This window comes from Schistocerca gregaria, chromosome 8 (assembly GCF_023897955.1).
Source record: "Schistocerca gregaria isolate iqSchGreg1 chromosome 8, iqSchGreg1.2, whole genome shotgun sequence".
NCBI lineage: Eukaryota > Metazoa > Arthropoda > Insecta > Orthoptera > Acrididae > Schistocerca > Schistocerca gregaria.
In genome coordinates, this window is record NC_064927.1 from 488,499,589 (window position 1) to 488,519,260 (window position 19,672).

Sequence of the window (19,672 nt, forward strand, 5' to 3'; positions counted from 1 at the left end):
GCGGACAAACTTTCGAAATTACAGTAGTTACAATTTTCAACAACATATGGCGCTGCAAGTGATGTGAAAGATGTAGAAGACAACGCAGTCTGTGGGTGCGCCATTCTGTACGTCGTCTTTCTGCTGTAAGCGTGTGCTGTTCACAACGTGCAAGTGTGCTGTGGACAACATGGTTTATTCCCTAGAACAGAGGATTTTTCTGGTGTTGGAATTCCACCGCCTAGAACACAGTGTTGTTGCAACAAGACGAAGTTTTCAACGGAGGTTTAATGTAACCAAAGGACCGAAAAGCGATACAATAAAGGATCTGTTTGAGAAATTTCAACGGGCTGGGAACGTGACAGATGAACGTGCTCGAAAGGTAGGGCGACCGCGTACGGCAACCACAGAGGGCAACGCGCAGCTAGTGCAGCAGGTGATCCAACAGCGGCCTCGGGTTTCCGTTCACCGTGTTGCAGCTGCGGTCCAAATGACGCCAACGTCCACGTATCGTCTCATGCGCCAGAGTTTACATCTCTATCCATACAAAATTCAAACGCGGCAACCCCTCAGCGCCGCTACCATTGCTGCACGAGAGACATTCGCTAACGATATAGTGCACAGGATTGATGACGGCGATATGCATGTGGGCAGCATTTGGTTTACTGACGAAGCTTATTTTTACCTGAACGGCTTCGTCAATAAACAGAACTGGCGCATATGGGGAACCGAAAAGCCCCATGTTGCAGTCCCATCGTCCCTGCATCCTCAAAAAGTACTGGTCTGGGCCGCCATTTCTTCCAAAGGAATCATTGGCCCTTTTTCAGATCCGTAACGATTACTGCATCACGCTATCTGGACATTCTTTGTGAATTTGTGGCGGTACAAACTGCCTTAGACGACACTGCGAACACCTCGTGGTTTATGCAAGATGGTGCCCGGCCGACGTCTTTAATTTCCTGAATGAATATTTCGATGATCGTGTGATTGCTTTGGGCTATCCGAAACAAACAGGAGGCGGCGTGGATTAGCCTCACTATTCGCCAGACATGAACCCCTGTGACTTCTTTCTGTGGGGACAGGTGTATCGCCAGAATCCAGAAACAATTGAACAGCTGAAGCAGTACATCTCATATGCATGTGAAGCCAGACACGTTGTCAAAGGGTTCGGGTAATTTCATTCAGAGGCTACGCCATATTATTGCTACGCATTGTGGATATGTGGAAAATATCGTATTATAGAGTTTCCCAGACCGCAGCGCCATCTGTTGTTGACAATTGTAACTACTGTAATTTCGAAAGTTTGTGTGCCTGAAAATGTACTGTTGTCCCAAGCATATTGCAACAAACGGTGTATTTCTATCGCTGCTCGTTTAGTTTGTATTGCCGTTTCAAATATACCGGTCATTTTTGAAACACCCTGTAGCTGCATAGTTATCCTCTGAAGAGTATCCGATACGTGTAGCTGAATGTATAGCAACCATCAGAAGCCACTTCGAAAGACTTGTCCGTCATTCAGTTTGAAGACGTTGGGTGATTCTCCAGCTCAACATCTTTAGTCTGAATAAGTTTGCTCTTCGTATTGTAACGTCCCCTTAGAAAAATTATAAATAACTGTGCTGATGAACCTCTTACGTTATTTAATTTTCAAACAGCTGAGCAAAATTGAACGTACTCAGACATTTCTCTCTTTACTTAGTCTGATCACCACTAAAGCGACACTAAAAATCTTCGTTACTGGAACTGCTGCAATAAAGCGAGCGCCAATACGGCCAATTAAATGAAAGATTTTAACTAGTGAAGGTACTAACAACTGACAGGCATAGTTAGCAAATGAAAGATTTTGATAGAGAACAATGTATTTACCTCAATAGTGTTCAAAAGTCATTATATATATATATATATATATATATATATATATATATATATATATATATATATATATCAGTTCACGACATCCTGTCTTACAAATTTCCTTTTTCTGACGGAGACACATCCAGATCGTCCGCTCTCAAGACTCTGCTATCTCTCTCCCCACATCCATCACTGCTGGCGGCTCACCTCCAACTGCGCAACGCTACGCGCTGTTCACATCCAACTGCCCAACACTACAATAACGAATATTCCAACAGTGCCAACCAGCCACAGACTGCACACAGCACAGTGAGTAATTTTCATACAGAGCGCTACGTGGCATTACCAACATAAAAACCTAAACAGCCTACTTACACTATCTCATTAGGAATGCAGCGCCATGTTGCTGTAATGAGTAGTGTCAGATCAGCATAGTAAATGTGTGTGCTCATTCTAGTCGAAGTTGGTAAACCGCGCTTTAACACTTTTCAGTGCGGCTTAGATATCCATGAAAACACACACAAATGCACTGATCATTAGCTATGTAACTGACTATCGTTTGAGGAGCACTCCTTAACCGAAGAATTCATCTGATATGAATGCCGGATATGCAGTTTACAGGGGGTTGTGCTGCTCCGGTTTGGAGCTAATTTTCGCGAAATGGTAGTTACAGCACCGGAATGGGAACACAGTGCACATTTCGTTCGGTGTCCATATCATGCTGTAGGTATCAGACATGTGCATATTTTCAGTGCATGATAGTGGTGCCCTCGCGTTGATAAAATGTCTGCGTCCCTACCTACAATCTTAGAGGTAATAAGCAAAGTCTGAGAGGCACGGTGATGCATGCTTTGCAACGTGCTCGTGGGGTTGGTAGGAAATTCTTCTGATAAATCATTCCATTTTTTTCGCTCAGGCTTACCCTCTCAGCTGATATCCTGTTCTCAAGAAGACAACACGCCAATCATTTGTCAGTGCAAGTGGTATAGAACCCGGTATTGTAGTGATCATTGAGTATAGACTTTTAATTGCCATATTCTACATGAATACCTTCACCAGAATTTTTGAAGGCCTTACATCAACACACAAAATTCACGTAGTAGGTTTTGCAACCGTTTGCTGCTTTTAAGTTCAAATTTAAAACCATTATAGCTTGTTTAGGAACCTGGAACAGAGCTAAATTAGAATCTAGTATCATAAACCAACATGGTATACCATTATGACATTTTCTTGATTTTATGCACATAGTCGGTTTTGCAAATTGGCAATTTTTTTCTACAGGTAATAAATTTGAGATATTGGAATGAGATTTAAAAATGGATGGAGGCAGAGACTTGCATAATGCAAAGTTATAATATACATTGGGTGTTCTCACACTGGATACATTAACAGAAATATATGATCTATTATTTGTCATTAGTAGGGCCTGGATTTTAATGACAAGCTATATTTCTTCCCAACCTTTAGGGTGAACATTACAGCAATTTAAGCAGGAGTCCGGGTATTGCAATGTAGAAAAATGTATTTTTAATGCAATATAAAGTCTTATTTTGACCTATGAATAGTAGATCATATTTCGGTAAACTTTTCGGTAATAGGTCACATTTCTGACAACTCTTACCTAAAGTGCATGTATTTGTCGTATCTTTAAAGACACAAGAGCAGAAACATGAGATTATCGCTCGCAGTACGTGATATTATCACAAATAAACACAAGAATTACTGCAAAGTTTTATTTTTATCAGGACTATAGTAGACAAGCTGCTAGTCGGTTCGCTGACGTTGTTGGGCGGGGTCGACTAAACTCTCTCGAAGCCAACAAAGGCAGCTTCGGACGTAATAAACATCGCACAAGTGGTCACACTATTCAGTCTTAATACAAACTCAGTCTTGACCAACATTTCTAACGTGCTGCAACAGCATGAAGTTTGCGAGGTTCTTCCGTGATTTGAAAAAAAGTTCTTCAGCACTGACGAGGAAATGTTATTTTGTAACCTATTTAAAGTTTTGTCAGTGTAGGAAACCGCTTCAATCTACAATAAAGCTATAATACCGCCAAACATACCAGCTGCGTGAAGAGCAGCGTCGAAAATTATAGCAGACTAAGGATCTTACTGGAGCAGTCAAGTCCGTCTTCTATTATGGAATCATTGGTTCAAATGACTAAGCACTATGGGACTCAACTTCTGAGGCCATCAGTCCCCTTAGAACTACTTAAACCTAACTAACCTAAAGACATCACACATCCATGCCCGAAGCAGGATTCGAACCTGCGACCGTAGCAGTCTCGCGGTTCCAGACTGTAGCGCCTAGAACCGCACGGCCACTCCGGCCGGTGAGATGATGATGTCTTGCAACATCCCACCAGAGAAGCTGAAGAATCCACACTTCAATCAGTTCTTGGGGAAGTACACAACTATTTATCCGTGTGTTACAAGGAGGTCAGCAACAAAATACCAATTCACGTTGCTAACTATAAGGTCATAGTGTCCGTAGCTGAAAGCACCTATGTGGGTGCAAATGTTGTTGTTGTTTAGGTGTTCGTTTTTCCCGCTCGCTGTTCGGGAGTGGAATAGTAGAGAGATAGTATGATTGTGGTTCGATGAACCCTCTGCCAAGCACTTAAATGTGAATTGCAGAGTAGTCATGTAGATGTAGATGTGTTCTAAACACTAAGGGGCCTAAAAAAATAATCCTAGTGTGTGAAGCTCTCGGGAGAGTGAAAACTACGACAGCTGGCAGTTTGTTTGGTAACTCTATGAAGCTACTGTGGTCGGAAGGTGCGGACAGAGACAAAGTTTTGAAGCCAGTAACAGATGGACCCCTCATACGTGGCTAAAGCAGCCTAGAGGCTTTAGATTCTCTATCCTATTATGGTGTACGTCTCTTGGTTTACACGCGTCTTACACAGAATTGAAGAAGAGTTGCGAACAGCTTACACTGATGTGGATTAATTAATATCCTGTGGCAAGAAAATCTATGTGAACGTGTGAAAGCTCCTCTACAGGTGCAGAAATTCAAGGAAGGAACACCTTCACTGCCCCCCCCCCCCCCCTCTCAGTCAGTTCTTACACGATGGAGTCTTGGCTTAATGCTGCTGAATATTACTCCGCCAGCTACACCAAAATAAAAACGATCTTTTGTGAGCTTAATAGCAATGGATCAAGTGCTGTCAAGACTGTGGTAGAGGTCTATACAGATACCTTGTCCGGAAACGTGGCACAGATCAATCCCAAATTTTCAGTAGTATCAAAAGCCATCACAGGACTGGGAGCTTCTGGTACTCAGCTGTATGATGCCCTGGATATCGCGCAACATGTGTACCGTGAGTTGGGTCGAGTACGTGGTCATGTGGCTCACACATTGAACAACAAATTACAATGTGATCTCCAGCGGAATCCTGGATATTTCACAATGTGCAAAATCAGTGAGGGTAATTCTGGGAATTCCACAAAATTTGAAGATAATGAACTAATATTGCCGTGTAGTGACCTCTCCTCCTTCAAATACACTCCTGTGATGTCCTGTGACGTGGAGAGGAGTTTTCCAGGTATAAACCTGTAAAACTTGAAAATGCACCTTGTGGTTTAGCACAACTCTGCGGTAACTTAAGATTGCTAGAACGTTGAATCTAATTTGGAATACTGTAAACAAATAGTGTGCATTAGTGAAATCGTTTGTTTTAGTATATGTTTTCAATGCAGTTCACATATTTTTTCAGACACGAGCAGATGTTTTAAAAATAGTTGTTAGTTAGTTTCAAAGACTGGAAAAAGTAAGTATCACACTCAGAATTTGTTCAGAAGTGAATTGCTTGTTACATAAAAACGTCCCTCCAGAAGAATTAAGAATCACTGTGCGGGTAAACTACGTTATTTGATTTTCAAACAGGAGAGCAAAACTGAACGTACTCAGACATTTCTCTCTTTACTTATTCTGATCATTACTAAACTGACACGCAATATCTTTAGCGCAATGCAATCTGACTTTCAATAATCCCTACAAAAGAATGGCCCTGACTAACAATAAACTATACCTTTCATGAATCACTTACCTCACAAAAATCTTCGTACCTCGAACTACTCCAATACAACGAGCGCCGTTACTGTCAGCTAAATATAATATTCTAACTACGGAAGGCACTAACTACTGATAGGCATAGTTAGCAGATGAAAGATTTTAATAGAGAACAAACAATGTGTTTATCTTAATAATGTTGAAAAGTCATCAATTCATGACATCCATCTTTGCAAATTTCCTTTCTCTCAAAACTCTGGCATCTCTCGCTCCACATCCACCACTGCTAGCGGCTCTCTTCCAACTGTGCAACGCTACGCGCTGTTAACAGCCAACTGCCCAACACTACACAAGCAAGTATTCCAACAATGAGTCCAATCAGCCACAGAGTGCACACAGCGCAGTCAGCGATTTTCATACAGAGCAGTACATGACGTTACCAGCATAAAACCCTAAACAGCCTAGTTACACATAATATATAAAAAAAACGGACAAGAATGTTTTTAAATACTGTTATATAGGTCATATTTTATTACTAAGGTCACATTTTTATACGTTTTAAGTCATAAATGCTTGCATGTTTTAGGTCATTAAAATCCAGGCCCTAATTATGCAGGTAAACGCCATTTTTGTCACAAAGAATTTGCATGCTAAGACGTGGTTACTGAATTCGAAAACGGTACCCGCTTTTGCTTATTGAGTTCAGTTTTCGTGATACGGTACCCTCCACCCATAAAATAACTCGAAAATACCGCAAACTGTTTACTTTGGTATCGCTGAGCTAATTTGCTTTTATTTATTTTTTGCCAGTGTAATTGTTGGTAAAAGTCTAAATGCATACAAAAGGAATTCCGTACATGGTCCTCTGTTCCAATATTCACCGCAAGGATATGAAGGAGTCCGATGGGTCATGTTCACATATCATCGTATCACGTTGTGTTTGTGGCACCAATCTCAGCAGCGAGAGAGCTCTGACCTTGTAAGGTGAGTTGCTGTAGGTCCATGGAGGTTTGTGTTTTGCGTGAATTCAGAAGAGGAAATACTTCCTATTTGTGCAAATAATATAATTAACTCTGAAATCGCAAAAACGGAAACTTAATCCTCGTGTAAAAAATGCTATGAAGTTTGTTTTTGTGCAAAGTTGGCGACCAAGACAAAAAATGGACTCACTACATATGTTGTGTGAATTGTGTTAGGCGCCAGACAGGCTGGTTAAAAGGACCACGTCCTATGTCCTTTGATGTCCCCGTGACTTGGAGAGAACCAACGGATCACACAACAGGATTATTTCTTTGTTAAGAAAAATAGCTGGAATCACCTCTGAAGCAAATAAAGTTGTGCAATATCGTAATTTACAATCTGCTTTAACAATTACGTGTCACAGTACTGCAATGTTGTTTGACTACTGCTGGACCGTTCATTTAGGCAGGCCCTCTGCTGTCATCAGTACACATTTCCGGAGCGCAAGTTACGTATTTACCTTTTCCTGTGTCTTCTAGCAACATATTTCTCAAACTTAATTCGTGTTTTTCTATTTAATATGTTTACTCTCGAATTTTTACCTGTAAGTGTGAACTGAGGGAATCTGTAGCGCGGTTCTCATGAACAGGCATCTACACAGCTCATTAAGACATCAGCATTCATTGGTCACTCACCAGGAGGGTAGTAAGTTACATACCAAGGTTTCTGTCTGCTTTACTTCTTCAGTTAGTCCTGTTAGCACGGGTAGGACGTGTGCGTGCTGTGTGCGGATGCAGGAGCAGCTGGTCGCAGTTCGCTGACATCCAAACGCGCTTTTGGTTGCGGTAAGTCGTTTTAAGGCTGCTACCTCAGGGTATAGCGGTGGCAGACAATCCGACGCCTTGCATGGGATACCTCAGATATCGCTTGTTCCGCCCCCTGGCTCTGCTGCCGAGGCAACTCCTAGTGTACCCGACCTGTGGATCTGCCCTCACAGCTTGATGATGTGTTCGCGTCGTTCGAGGCGGAGGTCCAATGTGGAGGCTGGCCGTCTGGCTAGTTGTATTCGACCTCTGAACAGGTGACCGTTCGTTCAGCAGCGTTTGAGCAGGTATAGGTGGGCAGAGGCTCGTTAGTTATCGGAAGCTCCAACGTTAGGCACGTTATGGATCCTGTCAGGAAGGTAGCGTTCAGGGCTGGAAATAAAGCCAATATGCACTCAGTGCGTCTGCCGGGGACCCACATCTGAGATGTGGAGGCGCCCTTGCCTGTGGCTATCGAGCATGCAGGATGCAGTCCTCAGCAAGTTGAGGCTCACATCGGCACCAGTTACGCCTGTTGCATGGATTCCGAGCCCATCCTCAGTTCATAGAGGCGGCTGAGGGAGGTGGCCTCGAGCTTTGAATACAAGCAATTTGCAACATCCCCCCCCCCCCCCCCAGAGTCGATCGGAGTCCTTTGGTTTGTGCCCAGTGTAGGATCTCAGCCTAAGGCTTCGTCGACTGTGTGGGAGTCTTGGCTGAAAATTTCTGGGCCTGGGTTATCGGGCAGTGATTTGTAGGACTCAGAGGTGCGGTTACTTGGGGAGCAAAGTACTCGTGGAGTTTACACCGGAGTTTTATAGGCTATACAGTACTACGAGGTACTCTGAACACTCGCCAGTCGATAAGAAATAGCTAAATCAGACCGCATTAACAGTAAAGACACTTAGGCAATCAAGATTTTATCGGTAAAATGTTAAAGTACACCCTACAAACTTCCTACCTTCCAGGAAAGGTCTTGTGCTCATACTACTGTTCAGCAAAGAGCTGGTTGGAACTCTAAGGAGAAAGCTCTGAAATATTTAACGACGTATGGAACGTATATGAAAAAGACGGATTAGATTCCACAGGAAGGTGAGTGTTCATTGCAATTCAAAATGGTTCAAATGGCTCTAAGCACTATGGGACTTAACATCTGAGGTCATCAGTCCTCTAGACTTAGAACTAATTACACCTAACTAACGTAAGGAATCACACAGATTCATGACCGAAGCAGGATTCGAACCTGCGACCATAGCAGCAGCGCTGTTCCGGACTGAAGCGCCTAGAACCGCTCGGCCACAGAGGTCGGCCTCATTGTAATTGACACAAGTACTTTCCCTATTGAGGTCGAAGTTTAGTATGACAGTAAAGTTAGCTGATCACGTTTAACGGGGCTAGGGGAAACCACGTTAATTGTTGGACAGTTAAACAGTCATCCAAAGAAAGTCTACCGTCATTAGAGCGTAAATACACAGATCATGCAATACTAGTTGGAGGTGACTTTAGACTGATGTATTCGGATTCATTGCGGAGCTTCTAGGCAGACTTTCTTGCGTAAAGGTCGGGGAAGAAGGCCAGTGTTCACTCTGTCTGCTTGCCGGGGGGTCTCATCCGAGATGTGGAGGAGGCCCTACCGGCGATAGAAGGCACTGGGTGCACCCGACTGCAAATTGTTGCTCATGTCGGCACCAGTGACTCCTGCCGTCTGGGTTCAGAGGTCACCCTCAGTTCGTACAGGCGGTTGGCGGAATTGGTGAAGGCAGAAAGCCTCGCTCGCGGGGTGGAATCAGAGCTAACTATTTGTAGTATTGTTCCCAGAACCGATCGCGGTCCTCTGGTTTGGAGCCGAGTGGAAGGCTTAAACCAGAGGCTCAGACGATTCTGCGGAGAGCTGGGGTGCAAATTTCTCGACCTCCTCTATCGGGTGGAGAAATGTAGGGTTCCCCTGAATAGGTCAGGCGTGCACTACACGCCGGAAGCGGCTACAAGGGTAGCGGAGTACGTGTGGAGTGCACATGGGGGTTTTTTAGGTTAGAGAATTCCCTCCCTAGGCCCGACAAGACGCCTTCTGAGACGCGGCAAGGTAGGAGTAGGCAAAATGCAACAGGGAATGACAATATTAATGTGCTAATAGTAAACTGCAGGAGCGTCTATATAAAGGTCCCAGAACTGCTCTCATTAATAAACGGTCACAACGCCCATATAGTACTAGGGACAGAAAGTTGGCTGAAACCAGACGTAAACAGTAATGAAATCCTAAACTCAGATTGGAATGTATACCGCAGAGACAGGCTGGACAGCGAAGGGGGAGGCGTGTTTATAGCGATAAGAAGTGCAATAGTATCGAAGGAAATTGACGGAGATCCGAATTGTGAAATGATTTGGGTGAAGGTCACGGTTAAAGCAGGCTCAGACATGGTAATTGGATGTCTCTATAGGCCCCCGGGCTCAGCAGCTGTTGTGACTGAGCACTTGAAGAATAATTTGGAAAATATTTCGAGTAGATTTCCCCACCATGTTATAGTTCTGGGTGGAGATTTTAATTTGCCGAATATAGACTGAGAGACTCAAACGTTCATAATAGGCGGCAGGGAAAAAGAATCCAGTGATATTTTTTTAAGTGCTTTATGTGAAAACTACCTTGAGCAGTTAAACAGAGAACCGACTCGTGGCGATAACATATTAGACCTTCTGGTGACCAACAGACCCGAACTATTGAAATCAGTTAATGCAGAACAGGGAATCAGCGATCAGAAAGCGGTTACTGCATCGATGATTTCAGCCGTAAATAGAAATATTAAAAAAGGTAGGAAGATTTTTCTGTTTAGCAAAAGTGACAAAAAGCGGATTTCAGAGTACTTGATGGCTCAACACAAAAGTTTTGTGTCAAGTACAGATAGTGTTGAGGATCAGTGGACAAAGTTCAAAACCATCGTACAATATGCGTTAGATGAGTATGTGCCAAGCAAGATCGTAAGAGATGGAAAAGAGCCACCGTGGTACAACAACCGAGTTAGAAAACTGCTGCGGAAGCAAAGGGTACTTCACAGCAAACATAAACATAGCCAAAGCCTAGCAGACAAACAAAAATTACGCGAAGCGAAATGTAGTGTGAGGAGGGCTATGCGAGAGGCGTTCAACGAATTCGAAAGTAAAATTCTATGTACTGACTTGGCAGAAAATCCTAAGAAATTTTGTTCCTATGTCAAAGCGGTAGGTGGATCAAAACAAAATGTCCAGACACTCTGTGACCAAAATGGTACTGAAACAGAGGATGACAGACTAAAGGCCGAAATACTAAATGTCTTCTTCCAAAGCTGTTTCACAGAGGAAGACTGCACTGTGCTTCCTTCTCTAGATTGTCGCACAGTTGACAAAATGGTAGATATCGAAATAGACGACAGAGGGATAGAGAATCAATTAAAATCGCTCAAAAGGGGAAAGGCCGCTGGACTTGATGGGATACCAGTTCGATTTTACACAGAGTACGCGAAGGAACTTGCCCCCCTTCTTGCAGCGGTGTACCGTAGGTCTCTAGAAGAGCGTAGCGTTCCAAAGGATTGGAAAAGGCACAGGTCATCCCCGTTTTCAAGAAGGGACGTCGAACAGATGTGCAGAACTATAGACCTATATCTCTAACGTCGATCAGTTGTAGAATTTTGGAGCACGTATTATGTTCGAGTATAATGACTTTTCTGGAGACTGGAAATCTACTCTGTAGCAATCAGCATGGGTTTCGAAAAAGACGGTCGTGTGAAACCCAGCTCGCGCTATTCGTCCACGAGACTCAGAGGGCCATAGACACGGGTTCCCAGGTAGATGCCGTGTTTCTTGGCTTCCGCAAGGCGTTCGATACAGTTCCCCACAGTCGTTTAATGAACAAAGTAAGAGCATAAGGACTATCACACCAATTGTGTGATTGGATTGAGGAGTTCCTAGATAACAGAACGCAGCATGTCATTCTCAATGGGGAGAAGTCTTCCGAAGTAAGAGTGATTTCAGGTGTGCCGCAGAGGAGTGTCATAGGACCGTTGCTATTCACAATATACATAAATGACCTGGTGGATGACATCGGAAGTACACTGAGACTTTTTGCAGATGATGCTGTGGTGTATCGAAAGGTTGCAACAATGAAAAATTGTACTGAAATGCAGGAGGATCTGCTGCGAATTGACGCATGGTGCAGGGAATGGCAATTGAATCTCAATGTAGACAAGAGTAATGTGCTGCGAATACATAGAAAGATAGATCCCTTATCATTTAGCTACAAAAGAGCAGGTCAGCAACTGGAAGCAGTTAATTCCATAAATTATCTGGGAGTACGCATTAGGAGTGATTTAAAATGAAATGATCATATAAAGTTGATCGTCGGTAAAGCAGATGTCAGACTGAGATTCATTGGAAGAATCCTAAGGAAATGCAATTCGAAAACAAAGGAAGTAGGTTACAGTACGCTTGTTCGCCCACTGCTTGAATACTGTTCAACAGTGTGGGATCCGTACCAGATAGGGTTGATCGAAGAGATAGAGAAGATCCAACGGAGAGGAGTGCGCTTCGTTACAGGATCATTTAGTAATCGCGAAAGCGTTACGGAGATGATAGATCAACTCCAGTGGAAGACTCTGCAGGAGAGACGCTCAGTAGCTCGGACCGGGCTTTTGTTAAAGTTTCGACAACATACCTTCACCGAAGAGTCAAGCAGTATATTGCTCCCTCCTACGCATATCTCGCGAAGAGACCATGAGGATAAAATCAGAGAGATTAGAGCCCACACAGAAGCATACCGACAATCCTTTCCACGAACAATACGAGACTGGAATAGAAGGGAGAACCGATAGAGGTATTTAGGGTACCCTCCGCCACACACCGTCAAGTGGCTTGCGGAGTATGGATGTAGATGTAGATGTAGATTCAGAAGGATGTTGGTTGCAGTAGGTACTGGGAGATGAAGATGCCTGCACAGGATAGAGTAGCATGGAGAGCTGCATAAACCAGTCTCAGGACTGAAGACCACAACAACAATAGTATTGTTCTGTTTCATGTCGTGTTCCCGGAATAAAATGTCCCTAATGTCTTCCATTTTCACATATTTGATAGTCTTCGCAGCTACATCGCAGACCTGTAAGTACGTTTTGTAGCTTCCTGCGGTGCCAGTCATTGTCTATTACCTCTTTGTTGTCGCACGTCGTTACTGGAATTTGGAGGTCTAATTTCTAAAATTTCAACCTGTCAAGAGGGCCCTGCCCTATTTGAATCATGTCATTCTGGTTAAATTCAGGTCTGTCCTGACTATAGAGTCTGTTGTCTTGTCGGTAATTCGTGTTGTTTCTTTCTTGTCGATTGGGTGGTGGAGAATTTCTCCCGGAATCGTAATTACTGGGTGAACTGTTGCGTCTGAAGTCATTTTGTCTCCCTTGATAATTATTATCCGGTTCCCATATTTCCTATATCTACGGTTGTCTCTGTTAAGGTCATTACTACAGAAATGTGATCTTTCTCTGTAATTATTGTTATTCTGTCAATGGTTGTCATTCGGGTGGTGTCTGTTTTGGTCACGATTTGCTTTATAACAGTAGACTTGTCGTGTACGGTTATTGATTCTGTAGTCACGAAATTGTGATGGATGTGACCTGTTGTTGTTTTCCTGTTTTCGCATCTTGCGATTGTCAGTGTCGATTTCCAGCTCTTGTAAAAGTTCCTGAAAAGCTTCGATATCATCTTTATAACGTCCAGCAAAAGTAATATGTCTTACGTGTTCAGGCAATTTAATTAAGCAAATGCAAATAAGTTCCGAGGGGTTGTACTGATTTGACAAATGCTGATTCTTGTGTAACATATCTTCAGAATATTTTACAGGTCTGGAAAATTCAAACTGTTCGAAATGCTTTATCATTCTAATATTGTGTTTTAATCGATCTTGTGTAGCCTGAGACCTATGTGCAGAAAGGAAAGGATGAGAAAAATGGCCTTCACCGTGAGAGTCGCGAATAACCGATCGAATTCTTACAGCTTGTTCAATTTCTACATATCCACGCATAAATTCTAATCTATGCTCTAATGATCAGTTAGGAAGAAAACAACGAGAAAATTAATGATGCAAAGCTTTGGATGTATGCCATTACTAGAATTTTTGAATGCTTTATATTTACGCGCTGTGATGAAAATGTCATCGTGTAGGCGAGTGGCAAATCGGTCATTGTTACGTCGTGTGAGCAGTTCCATCTCAAGGCTCGGTGTAGCCTGCCGACTCCTCAAGACCTCCGAAATACCATCTATTATGACAGTGTGACTTTTCGGTATTTCTAATTCGCTCTTCCTGTGTCGGAGTGCGAGAAAATCTGAAATACGCAATTCTTGTATCACCTGTGCCAAATGATCTACTTCCCGTATTTCTCTTGTGTTGTGTATTAATTTGTTTCTGACACTGTTGAAATGTCCTAATTTCCTCCTACTCCTCTGTGTCAGTAAACGCTACCAGTATTGTATCATTAGAATCATCATCTCCCTTCGTAGATAAATTTGTTAACTGATCGGGAAGTTCGGCTACTTTTTCCCATAATGTGCTGATTTCCTCCGTATACACTCGAGGTACGAATTAAAAAACGCCTTCAGTCACAGTTTTTCGTGTTTATTCAGTACACGATGCATTTTAGACCCTGTGGGGTAATTCGTCTTAATACATGCTTTATTTATTCTCTTGAATGAGATGAAATTCATATTCCTGTCACGAAAAGGTTTGATGTTAGGTTACGAATTTCGTAAGTCAGACGCAGAAAGTATGTGCGAAATAGTGGAAAAGATGGATAGTGTAAATTTGCGAAATAATCCAAGAAAAGCGTTTTTAGCGTGTTAGCACCAGCTTAAGTTTTTTCCTCCATCGTTTTGAAACATATCATTTCATTCAATAGGCACATTCAGAAACATATGTTTGTAAACACTTCACAGAAGTTTTTGTCCATGATGCGGTCAAAGATGAATTTTTCATAATGTTAAAGATATAATTGGCATATGAAGGAAACAATTGACATATGCAGGAAGTAACTTTAGAAGAGATCTTTAAAATTGCTGAAATAGCTGTGGTTTGCGAAATATGTTTGTTCATTTAACATCGATTCTGGCTTTTTGATTTTGTTAAGGTATATATCTAGTTGTTCTAACAGATTTAGGGTCTTAACATTGGCTTCATTGTGTAATTCTAGCAAGTTGTTTTCTAGATTTGCATCTTCTTATTTCGAGGCGCAGATACTGATCCATAAAATTTCGGGATTGCAGTCGCATAAATCTGACTTCTTCTAATATTTCGGCTGAATACCGTCCAGCTATTTTCAGAGTGAGCCGAGGTGACTGACGCTCCAGCTCTTGTTCCGTCCTTTTAAAGTGTTTGGCACTATCATAGGTTGGAGAGCCGATGTTACTCACTATCCGACGTAGAGGAACACCATCCTTATCAATCTTTGGAAGTCCATAAAGCCTCGGAGGCACCGCACCACTTGGTTTCAATCTTCGCACAACTTCTGGTGGAAGGGAGGAGGCGTTTAGAAGCGAAGCAGTCTTCTTAACCATCTGGTTGGTGGGGTCCTTACTGATCTTCCAGTATGTGCTGTCACTCAGTAAGCTCTTCATTTTATGATGATAATTGTCACGAAACATTAAAACAGTGGCATTACTCTTATCAGCTGGAAAACGACAGTCTCGGTATCCTGGCGAAGTTTACGTAGTGCGGCCCTCTCGGTCACAGATATGTTACTCCTTTGTGGGCGAGTCTTCATAACTGCTTGACAAGTTTCACGTCTTCTTTCTTCTGCTGGTTCTGTAGAACGAGGACAAACAGCTTTTTCAATAGCACTGATGAAAGCAGGTATTGGTAAAACCTTCGGCGTGGGTGAAAAGTTCAATCTATTAGCTAAAACCATCATCATAGTGTCGTCCAAATCTTTATCCGTCATATTAATGACGGGGCGTCAAATAAATTTCTTGCTGCGAATACGTCTCGATGTGGTTACCTAACGAACCCAATCTGACTTGGCCCACGTTGTACTATCGATCCAGTTCCATGAATTGTAGGGTAACTCAGCTGATATCTTTAGATGTAGGCGACAGAGTTGTTCTAAAACCGAGTCCAATTTTCGGCGGGTAAATCGGATCCTCTCCTTAACAATAGCAGCTCCAGCTTTCCTTAAAATCTTATTCATGGCAGTCGACTTTATAAAATGTACTAACCTGGTAAACTTTGGAACTATTCCATGGTCACGGCATGTTAATAAAAAACTTAAAGAGCTCCGTAACCTCGCTCTCAAGTGTCTTAACTTACCCAATCGGGGAACACTTAAAACCATCTCCTCCCCGAAGAGGTACTTTCTGTGCATCTTCATATTTTCGCGGCGCAATTACTGATTCATAAAATTTCCGGTGTGCCACCACAAAAAATTTGATTTCTTCTACTGATATTTCGGCTGAATACCGTCCAGCTATTTTCAGAGTGGGCCGAGGTGACTGACGCTCCAGCTCTTGCTCCGTCCTTTTAAAGCCGTGGACCACACCACTGCGCATGCGGCCACAGAGACACAAGGAGCCAGAGACGTTACTCGGCGGCAAAGACGTATGGCATATGCATGGAAATAGATCTTTGGCTGCGCAGTCGATCCACACGGTGATATCGATGCATCACTGCGAGCTGCACCGTTGCGACGTCTTTGTGATTTTATTACAGAAATTGCCGGATTCCAAGGTTTGTCCAAGCTGAAGCCGCCGTTTATGAAACTCCCAAAGCAGTTTATCAAGAGAGAAAGCTAGTAAACAGCAAAAACATGAAACTCAATAATAACAATGCCATGATTCTGAAAGCTGACAAAAGCAATTCTGTGGTAATTATGAACAAATATGAATACATCACTAAAAAACAAATTTTCTTTTCTGAAAACAACATAACAGAGCTCAAGCAAGATCCAACTACGAAGTTCCAAAACAAAATCATAAAAATGGTTAATAAATGCAATTTCCTCGTCACGAAAAATCAAGCTAAAACATGCATTTTAATGAATGCCACAGCCCCAAGGCTGATAGCTCAACCTAAGACCCACAAACCTCAAGTTCCACTGAAGCCTATTGTTAATTCTAGGAATACACCCACTTCCCAAGTCTCCCAGTTACTGAACAAAATTCTGAAACAGTACTATACATTTGATAAATCATACTCAGTTAAGAAAACAAAGGAATTAACGTCTAAAACTAATGACATAAATATTCCTGCAGGTGCCAGGTTTGCATTTTTTGATGTAACTAACCTATTTACAAATGTACAAACTGAAGAAATAATAGACATAATTTTTTTAAAGTTTATTAAAACATAAAAAATTGTCAATTGCAGAAATATCAGAAGTCAAGGACATGTTGCAGCTAATATTATCTCACAATTGCTTTACATTCAATGGGAAAGTTTACCATTAGAATCACGGTCTTGCTAGAGGACAGTAGCATATCAAGTTTCCTGGCAAACATATTTATTCAGTCACCTGGAAAGTAAGTTCTTTAATGAGAACAATAGATTCAAAAGTAAAATAATACATTACTGGAGATATGTTGATGATACCTTGCTTCTATTTGATGGAACAAAAGATGAGATCGAAGAACTACTAGCAGTATTCAACTCTTTCCACAAAAATATAAAATTCACAATAGAACATTTGGACAACAAAAGCATAAAGTTCCTGGATCTTAAAAATCACCAACCATCAACAGAAACATAAGTTCAGCATACACAGAAAACACACATACACATAAATAACACTGGACAACTCATCATACCATCCCACCACACAGAAACATGCTGCATTTAGGTCCATGCTACACGGAGTATACTCTCTTGATCTAGAAAGAAGCACCCTCAATAATGAGATAGATAGAATAATGAGCATTGCCATAAACAATGGCTACACAGCCAAAACAATTGACAATTTAGACAGACAAATACACAAAAGCAAGCCAACGAATGGCAACATTCTGAAAGAAGATAAAATATTCGACAGTATCCCATACCTGGGCCCCACACATCACAAAAGATAGCTAGCCTTAAAAAAAAAAAAAAAAAAAAAAAACAGTTTCATTCTCAACTAATAATAATTTAGGAAACTTACTCATCCATAACATAAAATCAAATACGCAAATATACAACAACAGTGGAGTGTACAAAGTATCATACCCCTGTTGTCCTGCCTACTATGTAGGGAAAACAGGCAGAAACTTCAAAACTCGTTTTCAAAAACATGTAAATGCTTTCAGGCTCAACCACTTTGAAAAATCAGTCACTGCACAACATACATTGGAAACGAAAATTATCATCAACAATTTAGAAAACAATTTGGTAGTATTATATAATGAAGCCAATGTTAAGACCCTAAATCTGTTAGAACAACTAGATATATACCTCAACAAAATCAAAAAGCCAGAATCGATGTTAAATGAACAAACATATTTCGCAAGTCACAGCTATTTCAGCAATTTTAAAGATCTCTTCTAAAGTTACTTCCTGCATATGTCAATTGTTTCCTTCATATGCCAATTATATCTTTAGCATTATGAAAAATTAATCTTTGACCACATCATGTACAAAAACTTCTGTGAAGTGTTTACAAACATATGTTTCTGAATGTGCCTATTGAATGAAATGATATGATTCAAAACGATAGAGGAAAAAACTTATGCTGCTGCTAACACGTTAAAAACGCTTTTCTTGGATTATTTTGCAAATTTACGCTATTCATCTTTTCCATTATTTCGCACACATTTTCCGTGTCTGACTTACGAAATTCGTAACCTAGCATCAAACCTTTTCGTCACAGGAATATGAATTTCATCTCATTCAAGAGAACAAATAAAGCATGTATTAAGACGAATTACCACTGTAGATGGACCTACAGGTTGCTAAATGCAGTATGTACTGAATAAAACACGAAAAATTGTGACTGAAAGCGTTTGTTAATTCATACCTCGTGTGTATGTGGCACAGTCACGTTTGAAAATATGGATAAAATTAAAAATAAATTTCCTCCATACGTTTTCTTGAGCCAATGTTTAGAGTTTCCAATCGTGTCGATCGTATCTACTGTGTCCTTTTCCGATTTTTTATAAGTTGCGCAGCCGTATCGGTAGATGCAACAGAGTCAATTTTAGCCTGCAAGGAGTGATTTTCGTGTACAATGGTGTACAGTTTTTTATTGCTGCTTCATGGTTCTGTAATGAGTCTTCATGCCGTGAAAAATTTGGCTGAAAATGCTCACAAATCTGTGTTTTGTAAGTCTTCAGAAATATTTTGATATTTCAATTAGATTTTTGTATGTGAGCGGTTAAATCTTCGTGTGTTTCTTCACGTGTTTGTTTGATTTCGTCATTTGTGTCTAACTTTTGAAGTTATTGCTGTGTTTGTTCCTGATTTTGTTTCACGTTGTCTAACTATTGAAGCTTTTGGTCTGTTTGTTCACATTTTTGACCTAATAGCGATAACAATGCGTTAGTGACTGAAACATGTTCCTTAATGTTTTTCGTCAGTGCATTTGCACCGGCAGTATTCGTATTTTGAAAAGCAGAGAGTGTGTCTTGACTTAATTGAGAGAAGTGTACTGATGCGAAACCTGAATTTTGCAACATTTTGTCCTGTTATTTCGCATTCCTGAGGCGAAGAACTATTACCGACCGATCGATCGCCAATCGTTCCCTGATCACTGATTGTTTCAATTTCTACCCGGTTATTTGCTGTCTGGTCCATGTCCCTATGCACTAATACCAAACTATTGTCTTGAACATTTTTCAGTTCGTTACTAGGTGGTGCTAACAAGCTACTCTCATCGTCACATCATTTCTCAATTTACCGTGTGGCCTACTAGTGTTACACTTGCGAAAAACGACATGATTATCACACTATTTTACACACTAGCACACAAGAAGCAATTACTAAAGCAAAAAATAAACACAACTACTAAAATAGCCGTGACAATAATAAATATGTAATTAGTTTGCAAAAGCGACTGCGAGATACATAGCGCAAATACACATGCGTGCCACAA